Here is an 18,383-nt window from a genome sequence, read left to right as displayed (position 1 = left end):
GCAGATCATCTCCTGTAAAAAACTTTTTTCCTAATATCCAACCTGTATTTCCCTTGGCGCAGCTTGAGACTGTCCTCTCCTTCTGTCAGTTGCTGCCTGGAGAAAGAGACCAATTCCCACCTGACCACAGCCACCTTTCAGGAAGTTGTAGAGAATGATAAGGTCACCTCTGAGTTTCCTTTTCTCCAGGCTAAACAACCCCAGCTCCCTCAGTCATTCCTCACAGGGTTTGTGTTCCAAGCCCCTCACCAGCCTCGTTGCCCTCCTCTGTCGCTGTTAGCCTCACTCAAGTAACACGCAGAGTCAGGAATTTTGCGGAGAGCAGAAAGCAGCAGAGGAGAATCCCTGCTTTGTTTATTACTTCCTATTATATACTTTTAGCAAGGTGACCATGCATTGGAGAGTGGTATTCCCACCACTCAACCACATTGGTCAAAGGGACTGTCACACAGTCATTCCTCTCCAAGGATAAGAATGTGAAACAATGATAATATTGACAAATACCATCTCCTTGTTTACATGAAACGAGCATGAGAAGGTGCACACTTCTACTTTAATATGAACTCTCAGCAAACTAGGAAAATCTCATGGTGACACTCCTCTGGATGCACTCAAGCATCTCAATGTCCTTCCTCAACTGAGGGGCCCAGAACTGGACACAGCACTCAAGGTGGGGCCTCACCAGTGCTGAGTACAGGGGAAGAATGACCTCCCTGCTCCTGCTGGACACACTATTCCTGATACAGGCCAGGATGCCATTGGCCTTCTTGGCCACCAGGGCACACTGCTGGGTCATATTCAGCTGCTGTCACCAGTACCCCCAGGTCCTTTTCTGCCTGGGCACTGTCCAGCCACACCATCCCCAGCCTGTAACACTGCAGGGGGTTATTGTGGCCAAAATGCAGGACTTGGCACTTGGACTTATTAAATTTCATCTTATTGGACTCTGCCCATCCATCCAACCATTCCAGGTCTCTCTGCAGAGCCCTTCTACCTTCCAGCAGATTGACACATGCTCCCAGCTTAGTGTCCTCTGCAAATTTGCTAATGAAAGACTCAATACCATCATCCATGTCATCAATAAAAATATCGAACAGACATGGCCCCAGCACAGACCCCTGAGGAACAATACTGGTGCCTGGCCACCAGCTGGATGCAGCACTGCTCACCACCATACTCTGGGCTCAGCCATCCAGCCAGTTCCTAACCCAGCAAAGACTGCTCCTGTCCAAGCCGTGGGCTTCCAGCTTTCCAGGAGTGTGCTGTGGGAGACAGTGTCAAAGGCCTTGCTGAAGTCCAAACAGACAACATCCACAGCCTTTCCTGCATCCAAATAAGAGGTCACATTTAAGAAAACATTCTAGTGTATTTTCTGCAGCAACAAGATCCTTCCCCCTAGAAGTTTAAAGTGAGAGGACAGTAATTGCTTAAATCTGCAGAGCATTTTACAATATCAACAGTAATACATATAAAAGTTGCACAATCCAGAGAAAAGCTGTTTTAGCACTGAGGTGTACACAGAGGCTGCTACCTCATAACTCACGTTTTTAAAAAGCCTGAAACAGACAATAGTCCTTGCAAAGCATAGGACTGTAATTCTCACCCCACATGAGTTCTTAGGAGAGGGCATATTTTAAACTTATTAGTGTCATACTATAAGTTTGTTTCGGTCTGAAAGACAGGTGTCTGCTAGGGAGGGGCAGGACCTCCTTAGAGATGGAGAATTCAAATCTTCTCCCTACACATTATTCTAATTTAGAAAATTAAAGGGGCTTTCAGGCAGAGGTATGGGGATAGGAACAACAGTTCTTTACTAGTATATATGACAAAACAAACAAACAACAACAACTACAGCATTAATAATAAACAGAACCAGGAACCTTGAGGGCTTTCTCTCACAAAAGCCCGGGGCAATTTGATCTTGGTGTCTTTGCAGGACTCCGAGAGACCAAGCTGGAAGGGCAGAAAGTCCCAGGCTGGTGGATGAGATCAGAAGCTCTGTTGGTGGTATCTTGAGCAGCAGGGTTGTCCCAGCAGGGCAAGGCAGGGCAGTGCAGGGCTACATAGTAGCAGAAAAGCCTCAAAGTGCCAAGGAAGCAGCAGCAGTGGGGCAGGGCTGGCCCAGCAGGGCAGGAGGCGACCTCAGGATTCCCAGGTACATGAGCAGATGATGGTAGATTTCCCAGGACGAGATGGAATGATGATCGTGAACTCTTCCCACAGCAAACAGGTGCCTGACCGTCCTCCCCGATGCAGAGAGCAAGAGAGACTGAAGCTGCCCCCAACCCCTTTTACTTCCCCCCAAACTTGTGTTAACTCCCCTCTCTGAGGGAAACTCCCAGACACCCAAAAACAATAGGTGTAGCCTTGTGCTGCCATCTCCTTTGGCCACTTTGTTTTGGTTAAGCATTCAGTCGATAAGTTTCCTAGCAACTTATGGGAAAAAATTCTGTAAGTGAAAAAAAGCAAATCTAACCCCCAACAAAGTTGGTTTCACATATCCCTCAGTTCATGTGACATTACAAATTGTGACTGTGGTACACAGCAGCAACACTTGCTGTGTTCAGAGGCTCAAACAGTGAAAACATCTCCTTTCAGTCAATACCTACACACCCACATACCCCCTTATCTGATGGTATTCTGACCAGTGTTTTACCCTCTATGCCAACAATAGAAGTCTAGCACACTACACACTGTTAAAACCGGTCAGGAAAGAATCAATGACTCATTTCTCCTCTCTTCTCCCTAAGAACAATTTTCAGTTTGTTCAGCTCTGTGTTGATGTAGGAAAGCTTTATGAATATTAGTTAAGAAGGATGATGCTGACATAATACATCATCTACCACTCACAGTAAACAGAGTGACTAAAACTCACCAAGAACCATGATCTAGTCCCTATTTTGGTCTTCCCCTCTACCTTCTTGCCACACCTACCACCAAGCAGCAATAGCCTAAGGCTTGTGCATCACAATCAGCACCCCCAGTCTGTCACCATGAGATCTTCCTAGTTTGCTGAGCGTTCATACTAAAGTAGAAGTGTGCAGCTTCTCACGCTCGTTAATGTAAAAAGATCATGTTTTGTAAATATTGCCATTGTTATGAATTCCTTCTCCAAAAGAAGGGGAGGTTGAATGACAGCCTCCTTGACCAATGTGGGTAAGAGGTGGGAATGCCCACTCTCCAATCCATGGTCACCCTGCAAGAAGTATAAAATAGGAAGTAATAAACAAGGCGGGATCTTCTGCCCTGCTGCTCTGAGATACCCAAAACTCCAGCTCCGAGTGTGTCGTTCTGGCTAGGCTCACAGCGATACCAGTCAAATAGACATGGGAATACACAGACCCTTCATTCAAGCCATTTGTTTACAGGCTCGGACATCCAAATCTACATCCAGCTCATACACTAGATGCTTCCTTCCCACTTTTCCCCCCCTGCCCCCAGCTTTTGGTATACACTTTCAGAACTAAAATCTGGTAAATTTAATTCAAACACCAAGAAGTTAAGAGTACTGAGCAATTTCAGTAATTACCACAATCAATCCAGACGTGTTTACTTATGGGATTAGAAGAGCAGCAGATAACCCTTTCATAATATACTCTTCAAGCTTCCAGTCTGCAATAACCAAAATTATATCAAGCTTTCTATGTGTAACTGGGTTTCTCACTGAAGTTCTAAGCACAACACATTTAAAAAAAGGCAACACAACCTAAGCTTCCAATGCAGTCCCATGGCTTTCTTTAAACTTGTACAAGTATTCCATTAGCTCAAAGCTTTCTATTAATAGAAGAAAATACTTTCCACATTATTCTGGCAAGAAAAAAACATTTCCTTTTTATATTATTTTATTCAGAAAAGACACTGTTTAACTTCAAATACTAAACCCTTTAATACTATGCACTTCAATGCTTCCTTCTTCATTTTGGTTTCTGCCACAAACTGACGAACAAAACACTTGTTTCCTTAGAATAATCACTTCTCCTGCCTGGCAAGCTATCTCCCCACAACACAGGGTATCATTGTTCAGTAAATTTTCTGAGGATGTTAACAGTGGGGCAGCAGTGGAAAATAACAATTATAATCTAAAACCTTTCTGTAATACCTTTCCCAGATATTTTGCTACCTCCATTCCAGTCTCATCCTAGAGGTCAGAAAAGGAGGCCAAGAATCCTATTAATGTGTTTTTACTGCCCCTCACAGAGCTACTATTTAAGAACTTAACTGAACATCTCCAAAATAATTCAAACCTCTCTTCATTATTCCCTGCTGAACTGCAGCCTTCAGTGAGAACAACTCTGCATTGAACATCAGGGCAATAACAAAATTCCTTAATGCCAAGTCGCTCATGAGACTCAGCACAGGGGCTTTCCCCATTCATATCAGTACTTTCATTTATTTGTCTTCCCCTTCTCACCTAATAGTTTGAGAACTCCATTGCTTTTTTAAAAGCTTTTAAAAAGTATTTAAAGAACCAACTTAGTCAGAAAGGATTTAAATAAGGAAGGTGGTGATGTTCAAACTCCCACTTACTAAAAATATAATGTTAAAACTATTTTTGCAAGAAAACAGCTGAATAGCATCTTCAGCATTGCTCCTACAAAGCCATCATTAGTGTCTTTCATTGTAACATCACACAACTGCTTTGTAACACCTACATCCTGCCCAGGCACACACAGAATAACTAAAAAGGTACAAATGAAATTAATGACTGAAATTACATTGATCTTATCCTACCAGTTGGTAAAACCAGGTGTGAAAGTACTGAGGTGACTCAACCTACACAGAATGATTTATATTACACTGTATCATCATGTGCCTCGAGTAGCAACTTCCACACTTTAAGCTACGTGTTGTACTCAAGGAAGGCTTCTGGTCATCACTGAACCTGTTATCTTTAGAAGCACAGACAAGCAAATGATCACTCAAACCAATCAAGCTTGAATGTCAAGTGGAAATACAAGCTATCAAATCAAACTGTCTGCTAAATGTTTATACCAGCAGCACAGCGTGCTGCACTGAACAAACATCATTTATTTTCCATTTGTGTAACTTTACTCTGACTTTAGATTTTGACCCAAGGGACTACTTCCACAGAAAAAACCCCACAAGATGGAAACCAGGACCATTTCTGACCTTTGTCTTACTGTCCGTGAAAAATTTTGGGGCAGAGGAAGTAAAGAATGTATGATCAAAAAAGATGTTTCAGGAAGGACATTTGGAAAAAGTGATTTACAAACATACATTGTAATACTTGGATACATTTTCATGGGAGGTCCTAGAGCTATTAAGCTTACTTTAAAATAGAAAGTATTTTATAAAAATCATCCCAAAAGCATTTTATGGTATACTTATCCCAATGTCCAGCAGACATCCATATACACATTGATTTCGGAAGAGGAAGGGAGGCCAAAGAGGTGCCATGTAGACTAGCTGAAACATGGAAGGCCAAACAGATTCTAGAAACTGTTCCCCAGTCAGAACTGTAGCTGACAAAACTGTTTAGGACAAAGTCAGTCTCATCTTTAGACTCCCTGAGACCAGTGATGTGAATGTGTGCTAAGTAGCCATGGTGTACAGTAAATAAGTGGTGAATCAACTAATTCCATGTGATCAATTACAAAAGTCTAAGGACAGAACTAAGTGTTCAAATGGAAATAGTGCAAATCAGTCTTAAAAGAAGAGAATTAAGGCAAAATTACAGCACAGTAAAAACAATTATTCTGGTCTACCAACTGTCTTTTTCTATGAAGGAGGGCACTATCATATTACATACTGCTATTTCTGCTGTGTTCCTGCCTAAGTTTTCCTCAAAAATACCAAATATGTCAAGAGATCTGCATCTATCAGCAAGGACAGATCACATTCTGGTTTTATAAGTAACCTTCTAAATTTAGGACAAATAAGCATAATCTGAGAAAATTGTTGTCTAGAGCAGAGCATGAAATCGAGACAATAGTGCCTTGGATTTCAAGAGCTTTCATTAACATAGCACTACAGCAAGCCAGGCCACTTTTTAAGGTCCTTGCCTAGCTAAATGCAGGCCAGGATAAGGGCTTACACAACACAGCCTCCACTAAAATCATCTGTTGCAGGAACTGCTCCTGCATGGCCATTTTACAGCTAGAGCCACTGCCGGTGTCTTTGCTCTCAACTACTCTCCTTTGCGTGAGTATACATGCCAAGAGTAGGATGGCACATCCAAGTATCAGTGGCACCAAGAATACCCTAAATTCAAATCTATTCTAGAGATACAGCAAAGGGAATCAAGGGAAGTCTCACAGGGATTTATCCTAGAAGGTCCCCACGTCAGTTGCACTTGAGCACTAGAAAAGGTGGGTAACTTCACTATTTCAAAGGTGCACAACTGAAGCACAAAATACATGACAAGGACAATATTAAACACATGAATGCCACATCTTGCATGACAGACATTGTATAACAAGAACCACCCCACAGGAGCAATTACAGGCCTGCAGAGGAGAGCCTTCTAGAGTCATGCAATCCAATTAGGAAGAAATCAGAAAAATTCACCTTACATTAGGCTACAACCATAATACATGAGGTGTGCTCAGATGTTAATGACAGCTGAGGCAGACCAAGATGGTCTGAAACATTCCATACCCATCCCAGCTCATGGAATCTCTTAACACAGCTTTATCAAGACAACATACAAAGATGGGGACGGTTCAGGACTGGTACTAAAAGCTGCCACCCAGAAAGGTGTATTTTATTTATCTGGAAGCAGAAGTCAGGCTGGGATACTAGCATATTTCAGCCCATGTTAAGCTATTCCCCTCTCAGTGCAGAAGAATTAATTAGTTAAGTTCATGCAAACAGTCTAGGCCATGTATGTTTAATTTACATGACAGGTCAGTGTTAATTTTATTGAACCACATGAAGTGCAGTTATCCATATTGTACATCTGTATAAACAATGATAGTGGATCACAAATTACCCACGCATTGGTAAGCTTTATTGGTAAAGAACAGAAGACATTTATCTGAAATCCCAGAGCAGATCTATTTTTCTCTCCTTCCTAATACTTACACTTGAAAAAAAGTAAAAAAACTGTTTTAAAAAAGTCTTTTAACACAAGGAATGCAAAATCCTGTTCTAGTATAAGAGAGAAATTGAGTTAGAATTTTAGTTTAACACCTTCAGAAAAGAATCTATGCCCTACAGCAGATATATTATTCCTCCCTGAAACTTTCCAGATGGACTCCATCTCATGCAAGACAAAGAACAGAAAAGAAACAGCTTTTATATACAGCAGTGTTACAGTCCAGCAAAGACTGTAAACAAATCAGCCCAAAAATAAGTCCAACCTCTGAACAAATCTGATTGCCTTTTCAGATAATGCACATTTGTAAGCTGCTTTAAGTATTGAATACTCAGATGTGTGGGTCTTATGCAGAAAAGAAGCACCACATCCTTAAAATCAAGGCATCTGCCAAAGCCTAGATTTTCCTATATTCCTGGGACAGCTTTACAGAATGCATTCAAACAAGTTAAGTATTGAATCTTAATAGCTTAATTCCAACAGTGTACAAACCCTAATCTAAAAAGAATTGTTCAGAGAAAGTTCTTGGCTTCCCAAAGTTTCCTCATGTCTGACAGTAAGATTTATGAAACAGATTTAGACAGAACTGACACTTGTTCAGTTCTGCTTCTATGGGGCAAGAGCACAAACTTTGATCTCTTATTCTGCAAGGAGGCAGTCAGAGCAATCACCTGAACTGTCCAGCATAAAAACTTGCAGTAAAATTCCTTAAGCATATTCAGACACCAGAACACTGCATATTCATAGACACATAGTGAGACACTTTCCAGGAAGTACTTGAATTGCCACTAACCCTCAACATTTGAGCTAATGTGCAGACTTCACAGCAGGCAATTGAAAAACAAACACAAGCAAACAACTTCCAACAAACACCAAATAAAAAATCCTACTGGAACAGGTACTATTCAGTCTAACTATGCAAACCACTTTAACATATACAGGAGACAGAAAAACATAACACAAGGGGCTCACACACCCACAGACTCCTAGAGCTGTAACTGCTAGGTAAAAAGCTACATGTTCCTTGACACATATCAGCATGAAAATCTATTTGACATACAGCTTGGTTATCTGCAAACATATCTCATGGGCAATCACTGAGTGCTACCTGGCTAAGAGGTAAACAGACACAAAGGTCCTCTCAGACCTCTGAACTGTACTAGACCTACAGGACACAAAAAGAGGAGATCAGAGGTGTGGAAACAGTGTTATAAAACAGTCATAATAGTGACAACACAAAAACATCATCCTAAATAACCATACATTTTCTGTCCACTAAGATTGTCTTTTACTCCCATCAAATCATACTATGACAAATACACAACACTAAAAATACCATCCTGCAGTTTATAAGCCTTTTGATGAAAGGAGAAAGCCTTTTTCTCTGATTCTGATTGGAAATACTATAGAATATCACTATAAATGCATGTGTCAGGACATTTTTCATGCTACATTCTCAACAACACGACCAAATCATAAGCTATGTAATATCAGCCTAAAACGTGCTGAGCAATGCAAATCATTAAAATCAGAAGCATCTTCGTAGTAGTGTTATGGAAGATTAATCAAGATAAGAGTTCTTCAAGCAAATTACAGAAGCTCATGCACAATATTCCTCCTGTAGCTGTCTTTGTAACTGCAATAGAGACTTTGATAAGAATGAACTTCATCTGCCTGTTAAACACATCACAGTCAAATCTTGACTAAGCTGTATTGCCTCTGTCACATGTTCTAGAAAGGCTTGCAGTGCTAAAAGCTTTGTTCCTCATTCTACTACCACAGGATGCAGAGGGAGGGAGAACAGAAAAAAAGCACATATGCCTGCACACTCAAAAACAGTTATAGGTAAGGTAAAGAACATGGTTCTAGTGTTTGCCCTTACTGCAGCATAACAGAACAGAGAGTTTCTGCTTTCCTGCCACTCTTCTCTGCCCTCCAGGCCTTTGAAGTGGAATAGTACCCCATTTTTAATTCAGTCATTCAGTTCTGAGCTCTTCAAATATAAGACAGGAAAGAGTTTAGTCAAATTCTATGATGTTTAAGAGTTCATATTACACTTTATCTTAGTACAAATTAAGGAAAAAAAAAAAACCCAAGCAAGAAACTTTTATGTGAACATTCATTCTGCATAGTAAAACTAAGCCATGCACCTTACCTTGTTGAGATTGTCCAATGACTAGGAAGCAATCCATACAAGAAAGCATAAACTGCCTGCAAACTGTAAAATTTTGCTTAAAAAAAACCCCCAAACACTTCATATCAAAGAAAAATACTTTTAGAGCAAGAAGTATAATTATTTAGCAGAACTACTTGAGCTTTGCTATTTGAGGTAATGTGCCTCAAATAACTGAGGTATTTGAGGTACTGTGCCTCAAATAACTTATAAGAGTCAGTACAAGTTACTGACTTTACGAGTGAGATACACATTATTCCACCCTACTTTACATAGTTTGTTCCAAACAGAAGAATGAAGAAATGTTACTTATCTTAACACTTATGCCTGTTTGCACATATGGAAAGAGCTGAGCCATTTTTTAAGATCTGCATGGAGGAAACTAACGACCATGGTTACTGCAAAACACGAAACAAAGGCCAACAAGAAAACTATTCTCATTGGAAAGTACTTGCCATTCAGCTGTGTAGTATGTGTAGTATTCAGTTTCCAAGTCATAGTTACCCCTAAACAGATCAATTCTGATTAATCTGAAAATTCAGGATACAATCACTGCAGTGGACAGAAGTTTAAACCCATAATGCTAAGCTCTTCAATAAGTTGCCTTAATATTAACTTCCAAGTTCGCTATGGCACCTTGGAAGGAACAATGCCTTTAATACTTCTTGTTTCAGTGCCAAACAGGATGCCACAGCCCTTCCTTCCTCTCAAGACTGAAGTCCACCATGAAAGTTAAAAAATTTCTAGGAAAACAAAAACACTAGAGTGTTGCTTTTCTATGTTAGTGCATGAGCACTTTTAATAGTCAATAATAGGATTCAAACAATTTCAGCTGATGTGCTGTCTCCCAGAATGGAAATAAACAGAGTTTCATTTTGGAGGACCACCTTTAGAGTTCTGGCACATTTTCCAGATCAAGCAGAGTTGATTTTTTTTCCCCAAAATTTTAAGATTGTTTCCCATAGCTGCGTGCAAAGTATACACATGCTTTCAAAGCAATTTACAAACAATTCTGTGAAAAACAGCATCTGCATTTTAGTAACAGCATCTTAAGAAAGTGTATTAATTTTTACTTATAAATTAGAGCCAAGTTTTGGCCTCTAAAAAACCAAGATGGTATGCCAGAAGACAAGAATGAACTCTTGTCAAGTGACACAAACTAATATACAAAATCTGAGTAAAATCAAATTAAGACAAGCTCATGGTTCAGAGATTGGCATTGTAAGGAACAATACATTGCATCCATTGCATCCTAACAATACATTACCTTGCATCCTTACAGATTAGTATGATATGCTTTGGTAGGACTTCTCTGAGGCTCCTAATACACAGGAACTATAAGTAACATGAGTTAAATTTTTAAGCTACAACATATCGATAGTTTCTATACACTCCTGAAAAAGTTAAGTCACCAGAAAAAAACAGCACCTATGAACAAATCCAAATTAGAGTCCTAAGAATTAATATCTCTCAGTATTACACAAAAAATCCCACCAAAACAAAACAAGGCTTTCAGAATTTCAGTTTAAATGCTTTTGATTTTTTTACAGAAATTGTAGCACATAAATTTGAACCAGAATAACTGTCAGAAGATGAAACAGAATTCTACATTATGCATTGCTTTGGCACTGTTAAAACAGTTACACATCATTACAGTTTTTAAGATGTCTATTTTAAGCAACTGCAGTGATGGGAACACTTTGCTCCAATACAGCCTGTGTTCAGTCTCAAACCAAGACATAGGCAGTGGTATTTGGCATAAAGCATCTATAGACAGCAAGTGCAGTTTCCCATTTACAAGGCTGATGTGGGGAAGTAAAAAAAGAAATTTAAAAAAAATCAAACTGTAATTTCTGTAGAAGCATATTAGAACTATAAACAAGCCACAGGATCATATCACACCCTCCAGATGAAAGACAGAATTAATGACCATGAGGCATGACCTTCTCTACTGCTGTTTCTCTTCAGCAAATTATGTCACCTAAATAAAGAGACTGTCTCATTATTTCTAATTTAGCAGTAGTCTGGAATATTAAATGGAGCATATAGAGGTGAATTCAGTTTCTTGGATAGGACATAAGCATAATAAAGCTGAACCTGGAAAAAAAGTCTGGAGACTTTGTCTTCTTATTTAGCTCTGCTCCACTAACCAACTGTTCAGCACTAGAGTGAACATAAGCAGAAACTCAGGTGTGTGCATAAGTAAACATTTTGTCACTGTTATGTACATTTTACATGGCTGAAACAAACTGTGAGAAGTCATTCAGCACTCATCACACAACAGTTTAAGATCTTAGGAGGCTAAGCAGAATACACACTCTAAAAAGAGAAAAATTAGAAAATGCAAACATATTTCAACATAAAAAAACCAAGTAGTGAGAGCAGGTGACTTCTTAATAAAGGACTTTTACAGACAAGTGTTCTATTAAAGGTTTTCTGGGGAGGTAATATATGCCAAAATACTTGTAATAATACTTCATTATATGAAAAACATTACCTTTTGCTTAGGGCTTTAAGCTATGTCTTACAAGATCCAAGAGACCTGTTCTTTGAGGCTGGACAGATTTCTGCACTCTGATAGAATTAAAGACTCCCATTTATTTTATAGTTAACTCAGAAAGAAAAAAACCACAACAAAAACCACAACCCAAACCAACAAACCAAAAATACCAAACAAATTTAAGTTCTAGTATTAGACATGAACAACGATCACAGATGTATGATCAAGCAAAACAAAAAACCCCATCCTTCTCTTAAGTTAAACGCTACAAACACAAACTCCAGTAAGTTTTGATACCTCATAGTGACACTTTGCTATCAGAATTTGCATAAAGACAATATACTAATTAGACAGAATAAATGTACTAATACTGGGCTTTTTTATTTATATGGAATTAGTCCATATCAGTAGTTAAAACTTCACTCTGTGAATATTTAAGCTTACAACAGCAGCAAGACTGACACAGGCCTAAGATCTCAATAGGGAGTCTAGGCAAGAAAAACTTCTTTCCCAAACGCAAGGAGGTTACAGAACTTTACATGGGCCATACTGGTTTATGACAACTAAGAGGTAAATCTACCTCAAACATTTCACTAAGAACATGACCAATTGCCTGGACACCCTTGAAAACCAGTGATCATAAACTGCTGCAGGCAGTTTGTAAATTCTCAGATGGGGGATTAGAAAAAATACCCTAAATATAAACAGCTTCCTGTGGTTTTTTTCTCACTTCTATTGATTTCTTTTGTGATACCCATCTCTTCCACCATCAAAGTAACCTTACTGTAATTGAAGATAGTTAATCATTATTTGTACTTCAAACTTTTTTTCCCAGTTTCAGCCATGATATGCTTACATCTTATCTGAAAACTGAGTACAACTCTATATGTTCCATTTAAGATTTCAGATTACTGCTAAATCAAAAATAATCCAAAGGGAATTTATTTTAAATTTAGCCATTCTTAAGCAAACATATTCCTAAGTGGTCTGCACCAGTTCAACTTAAATCAACCAAATTAAGCTGATTTGAAAATTTGAAAACATTCAGTGCTGTGCTCAAAAGGCTCAGCATTTCCCCAAGGACGAACAGGTGTACAACCCTAATCCTAATTTGCATCAGTAACCACAGACACAACACTGCAAAGTTTAGTGCGAAGCTTACTGCATGGCACAGGATCCTAGTAAGATTCAGCCTGGGGAAATCTCTGCATATAAAGAAAAAGAAACAGAAGACTACAGAATAGAGCAGAAAGAGATGAACTCCCAAGGCCAGGAGAAAAGCCAGGAAATGGAAGACATTCCGATGTGTGACTGCAAAGCTCAGACTTTGGAACCCTCACAGGTCTACTAATATCAGCAACTTCATTTTTGTATACAAACTTTATCAAGAATAAGTGAGATGTCCTTGAAATTTATACACAGCAGTTGAAAGTTAACCTCTATCAACTGGGGAGAATAAGTGACACCTATTTTTTGTTTAGGTACCTTCAAATGAACAGGACATTCTCCCATTCTAGAGTTACATACTGGAGACACTATTTTTCTGAAAAAAAAAGTAATTAAACGTTGAACACGTGCTTTTTTGCCAAAAAATTCTCTTGTCAGAATGAATGCGGTGAAGTTCTCCTGATTGATGATGCTCATCATTTTCTCTGAGGATCTAGACCCAAACACTGTTTCATTAAGAACCATTCTATTTGCAGTAATCACCTCAACAGCCTCAGATACTCTGACAAACTCTTTCTTCATCTGTATAACAGACTAGACTCCAACATTTTTAAATGCCATCAGATTGCAAGCAGGACCCACCTGACACACAGTAAAGCAGCAAGTTTTACTCAGAAACCACAAGCATGACCTCAAGGCACAGCAGTCCCCTTATTTTACAGATACTGCATATATGTTAGCTAGAGGGTAAGTACCATGTTTCCCTAAAGCTGATTCACTTTTACTATATATTTTGTTTCCATTAAAATTCCTATCAAAAGCCACAGACTTTCAAAACCAATTATATTGGTAAGAAGTACTTCATTCTCTGTATCACCCATATCCCCACAAGATCTGTTCTGGGGAAGAGAAACAGTGATAACTGCTAGTGTCAACTTAAGCAAGCATCCTCATACAGGAGACGCTTGTGGTTATTAATGTTCTGGAGCCTCACTAGAACAGCTGGGTTTCAGGATAGTTAAGCAATGTTCAAAATAGACTTTCTGTTTGAAAGATAAGACAGAGCTATCTGTGTTACATAAAAATTTCCCATTAGCAGCTCTTAAGGTCTTCAACATCTGCTGGGACAGTGGTGCCTGGATGTCTGACAGTCTTACTGTGTGCAGCATCTTTGGGGAGAGTGGTGTCCATGGTACAAACAATTGTCCCAGCAGGGAGAGATCTCTGAAGACAGTGGACCTAGTGTTACATTAATCTTCGTAGCATCTGTCTGGACTAGTGCAATACCATAGCCATACTAAATAATATATCACAGCATCTGTATTGTCCACTCACCACAAACAGTATCAAATAACATTGTAGGCCAACAGCCCATCAAAATTAGAGAAAAAAAAATCCAAACAGAAGATGCATGCAGTTTTATTACAAATATCTGTATCTTCAAAGTCCACTTCTGTTCCAGGAGACTTAAGTGTAATGAGCCATTTCTTCAAAAACCTTCTACATTTTTTGCTCCTTAAAAATGCTACTCATTTTTTGAATCCATCACTTGTTTCAATACATGCTTTGTCAATCCTTAAAAATCAATACTACATTTCAGTCTTCATAACTTAAATATGCTATAGTGACACATTGTAAATAAAGAACTCCAGTATTTAGAAATAAAAATGCCTAAGATTAAGTCTATTATTCAGCCCTTCCAGAGACAGGGAGGTACGTGTGTGGGCTGAGTTTTTTGCATTGATAAGGCAATCTTCAATTTTTTCACTATACTATATCCCTGATATAACACTGCTGATGTCTACTTGAAACATTAAGTTCCAAATTAATTTTTGCATCACAATATTACAACTACAACACACTTACTATGCAGAAAAGTAGATGCTTATCAACATGCCATCCATGGCTCAATACTTACAATTTAGGGGTAGAGGCATTCTATATTGAGATTACCAACCCATGACTTAAAATAATCTGCCTTTGCTCTCTTCAAGTTGTCATTTCTCCATCGTATAAGTTCACTTCAAGGACAGCACAGAAATCTACCTCATTAGGGGCCTTTATCAGCTTACTATTGTTGGCCCCTTAGATTTTGACCTAAAGTTTCTCCCAATCACAACTTGATTTGTCCAATACCCTTTAAAACTGACATACTACACAGGGTACACTGGAATATTTTTCTGAAGGACAGAAACAAGTATATGTTTTTCAATAGAATGTGATAATCTGTGTCTGACTTTGAACTAACAACCTATAAGGAAAAAAATATGAAAGCAAGCACATTGATCTTTCTAGTAAATTAAGCCCTAGATTATTCAAGTTAGGGCAAAATAAGGAATAAAAGTTACTGGTTTTGTTAGAAATGAGACGCTTGACACGGCCAATATATCAAGCAGCAATTCAATTTAATAATTAATTAATTAGCATGGTAAAGTGTGAGCAAAGACAGCGCGCTAGGTACAGTGGTAGGGGTTTTCCCTTCCGACTGCACCCCAATTGCTGGACTTGCTGGTATTTTATTTGCTATATTCATACATATTCATAAGCTTTCTCAGCAGTTTCCATTTCTAGTTTTAACGTCACAATTCAATACTTAACAGTCATAAATTCATAGTTTGTCCTGTACAATTCTATAGGCTATTGTGATCTATTTAGATATTTCAATATTCCAGGATGTACTTCCAGGATATGTTTTACAGATGGTGGGGTCCAGCATCCAGATGTGGGAGTCCAGTTTTTATTTTCCAGGTCCATCAATCTTCGATAGTGATGTCCAGTTTCCCTCTTCAAGAGCCATAAATCAGTGAGCTGAAATCTTGTTTCCGTGTCCAGGATGTTTTCCCACCTTCTGTGCAAGGCCTGGGCCCCTTCTTACTTCCTTCTTTTGTCTAAAAGCCTTTTTACAATCTAAAACTACAGTTAAAAATTCTTTAATACAAAGCAAGCTTCTAAAGTTATAATTAAAAGACACTTATTACAGAATAGCTTGAGATTTATAATAGGTAATTGCAAGCAAAAGATTTATTCAAAAACTTCCTTCCATGCTTTCCTCAGCTGTTTATTAGAACTCTTTATAACTGTCCCATGGCCGTGTTCCACAACTACAATTACACAGATTTTCTTCATTTCCCTGACACAAAACATAACTTTGTATTTCACAGTTTCACAGCGAGAAAGTAAGGCTATAGAGCCTCAAAAAACCTGCCTTGTCAAATAATAATACACCTAAGCAACTACATTATATATAACGAAAAAAAAAGCAAATTGTATTTGGACAAACCACTTAAGTGTGGTTTAAACTGAAGCCTGCCAGAACTCCTGTAAGGCCTGCTGTTTCAGATGAAGTACCATGCACCTGCTCAGTTTATGCTAATACTTCTATGGAACCATTCACTTGTATAATTAACTGTGCATAAATTAATAGCTGTCAAGTGGTTTGAGGACAGATGTTTGATTTTCTAAGGTGTTCAAATGAAAAAAAATTAAAACGTTTAGAAATTGACTAAACTGAACAACAGCTATTCTACATTGTATCCTAGTTTTAGTACCTTGCCAGAAGGTTATGAATTAACCATTTTCCCAAGAATTTTAAGCTAAATTTACACCAGAAACCACACAACATTAAAAGAAATATGACCTGCCACTATGTCAAGAAGTTTAGTTCAGCAGCACTTCAGGAAGTTTAAGAGTGGCTTCAACAGAGCAAACATGCAACAAGGAAAAAAAACCACATACAACAAAACACCTTCACAACACCCTTAGGAGCTTTATAATAATACTTTATCTTCCTGAGCTGAAATCCCACATTTTGAAGTCCCCTCCTGAGCAGCTAGGTATGTGGTACTCCTCTAAGGGGTATGTACACATTGCCCATACCAAAACCATAGAATTTTACTCACAAACTAGGTATTTCCCGTAAATTACATATTGGCAAGAGAAATCAAAACAGCAGGTGCCCTCCCTAGCTAGAGGGGCCTCAAACTCTAGAAATGGAAGAGACCACAAGAGAAGGATTGCTCTTCCCAGCCTCTATCCGATTGACATGTGTAGGTCTTCTGTGAAAGAAGTTATCCAAGTGGGTACCTGTGGTATGCCACACTTTGAATCCACCTGTGCCGTTCCCAGCTTACCTACTCAGCCGTATGTGCAAAAGCTTGCACTGCTGGCAGTTCCTCCTCCAAAGGCGGTTGGAAGTCTTTTTTGGAGCCTCAGGGCTCTTAGGTTCGGGCTCTGCAGTTCCTTATGGGCAGACACTCCCACCAGTGAGGTAGCAGTACGCAGAAGCAGCTAGAAAGTTTGCCACAATCTCTACCTTCCCCTGCAATTTGCTCCTCTCTCAGCCACAGCCTCTTCTCCTTCCTGGCGAAAAGGACCGGCTTTAAGGGCGTCGGCGGAGGCGACACTTCTCGCAGAGGTTTCCTACCTCAGCAGTGCCGCAGCTAGAAGGGCTCTCCCGCTGGAGGACGGCTCCGGGCCGGGGGGCGCTGGGGGCAGCGCTCGTTGGGGGCTGCGGCCACCGCCGCGTTTGCCGCGAGCCTCGTGCTCGCTGCGGTGGTCCCTGACATCATTCATTCTGCTACGCGCACGCCCGCCCACTCCATTTCCAAGCAGTGACTCACCCCGACGCTGCCACCGCCGCCGCTGTCCGGGACAGGCCGGGCCGGGCCGGGCCGGCCGGACCTCTCGCAGCCCCCGCCCGCCGCGCAAGGTGCCGGCCTCGCCCGCCCGCCCGCCCGCCCGCGCGCCTCTGCCGGGGCCGCGGCAGCCCCGAGCGAGCACGTCACCCCTAAGCCCCTCTGCCGTGCCCGCCTGCTCCTCTCCTCGCCCGGCCCCACGGCTCTCCACGGCGGCACATGAGAGCCGCGGCCCAGTACACAACCCTGGGTTCAAGGAAGACACCTGACCCTCTGTTCGTCACACCCCTGGAAAGCCCCCTTCGCCCAGCTATTGGCTATTCTGCTTGGGTTGCTCACACTTTGTTTTTTTTTCACAAAAGCTTGGGGGAAGGGAAGAGACAATCTGCTTTATTCCAGCACAGAGTGGAAAAATTTTCCACACTCAGATTTCTGTGGGACAGGGAAACTACCCTGGTCCAACAGTGACAGCCAGGGCACTGCTACAGACAGAATGCTAGGATTTCCAAGTTTTATCTCCTGCAGGCTTAATGCAAACAGTCCCTTAAACAGTTTAGCAAGGCTACTGCTGTTCCTGTTGCTAGGTGAATGCACATACACACCTGTAGTGCTGAACCAAAGACATCTGCTGGAACCTCACAGCTCTCTACTGTCACTGTGATCCCGCTCCAATTCGCCTAAGTGGGTAATGCCTCCTTTAAAATAAAATCTGAAGAAAAAAAAAGGTACCATGGGCAGGGCATTTGTTTTTAACTGATTACAAAGATATCTATATATGCCTTATCACATACAGAATCACACACATGCCTTTGCAGAATCGTGTCTTATTTCAAGCTGTTATAAAGAGAGGAT

General features: G+C 40.1%; 1 protein-coding gene across 2 annotated transcripts in view; it reads right to left on the bottom strand.

Moving 5' to 3' along the window:
- The window catches only part of LOC134565170 (phosphatidylcholine:ceramide cholinephosphotransferase 2-like), a 54,300-nt gene extending 36,604 nt beyond the window's left edge, over window positions 1-17,696 (bottom strand). Inside the window, exon 1 of one of the 2 annotated variants that reach the window (XM_063424629.1) lies at window positions 17,517-17,696. The gene's annotated coding sequence lies outside the window, so the exon portion shown is untranslated. Of the gene's footprint in view, window positions 1-17,027 lie in introns of both variants that reach the window. The other variant, XM_063424628.1, reaches the window with a different exon arrangement.
- Between the last annotated feature and the right edge of the window lie 687 nt (window positions 17,697-18,383).

This window comes from Prinia subflava (assembly GCF_021018805.1).
Source record: "Prinia subflava isolate CZ2003 ecotype Zambia chromosome W unlocalized genomic scaffold, Cam_Psub_1.2 scaffold_37_NEW, whole genome shotgun sequence".
Classification (NCBI taxonomy): Eukaryota; Metazoa; Chordata; class Aves; order Passeriformes; family Cisticolidae; genus Prinia; species Prinia subflava.
The sequence above is the reverse complement of the archived record's forward strand: the minus strand, read 5'-3'. Positions and strand labels throughout refer to the sequence as shown.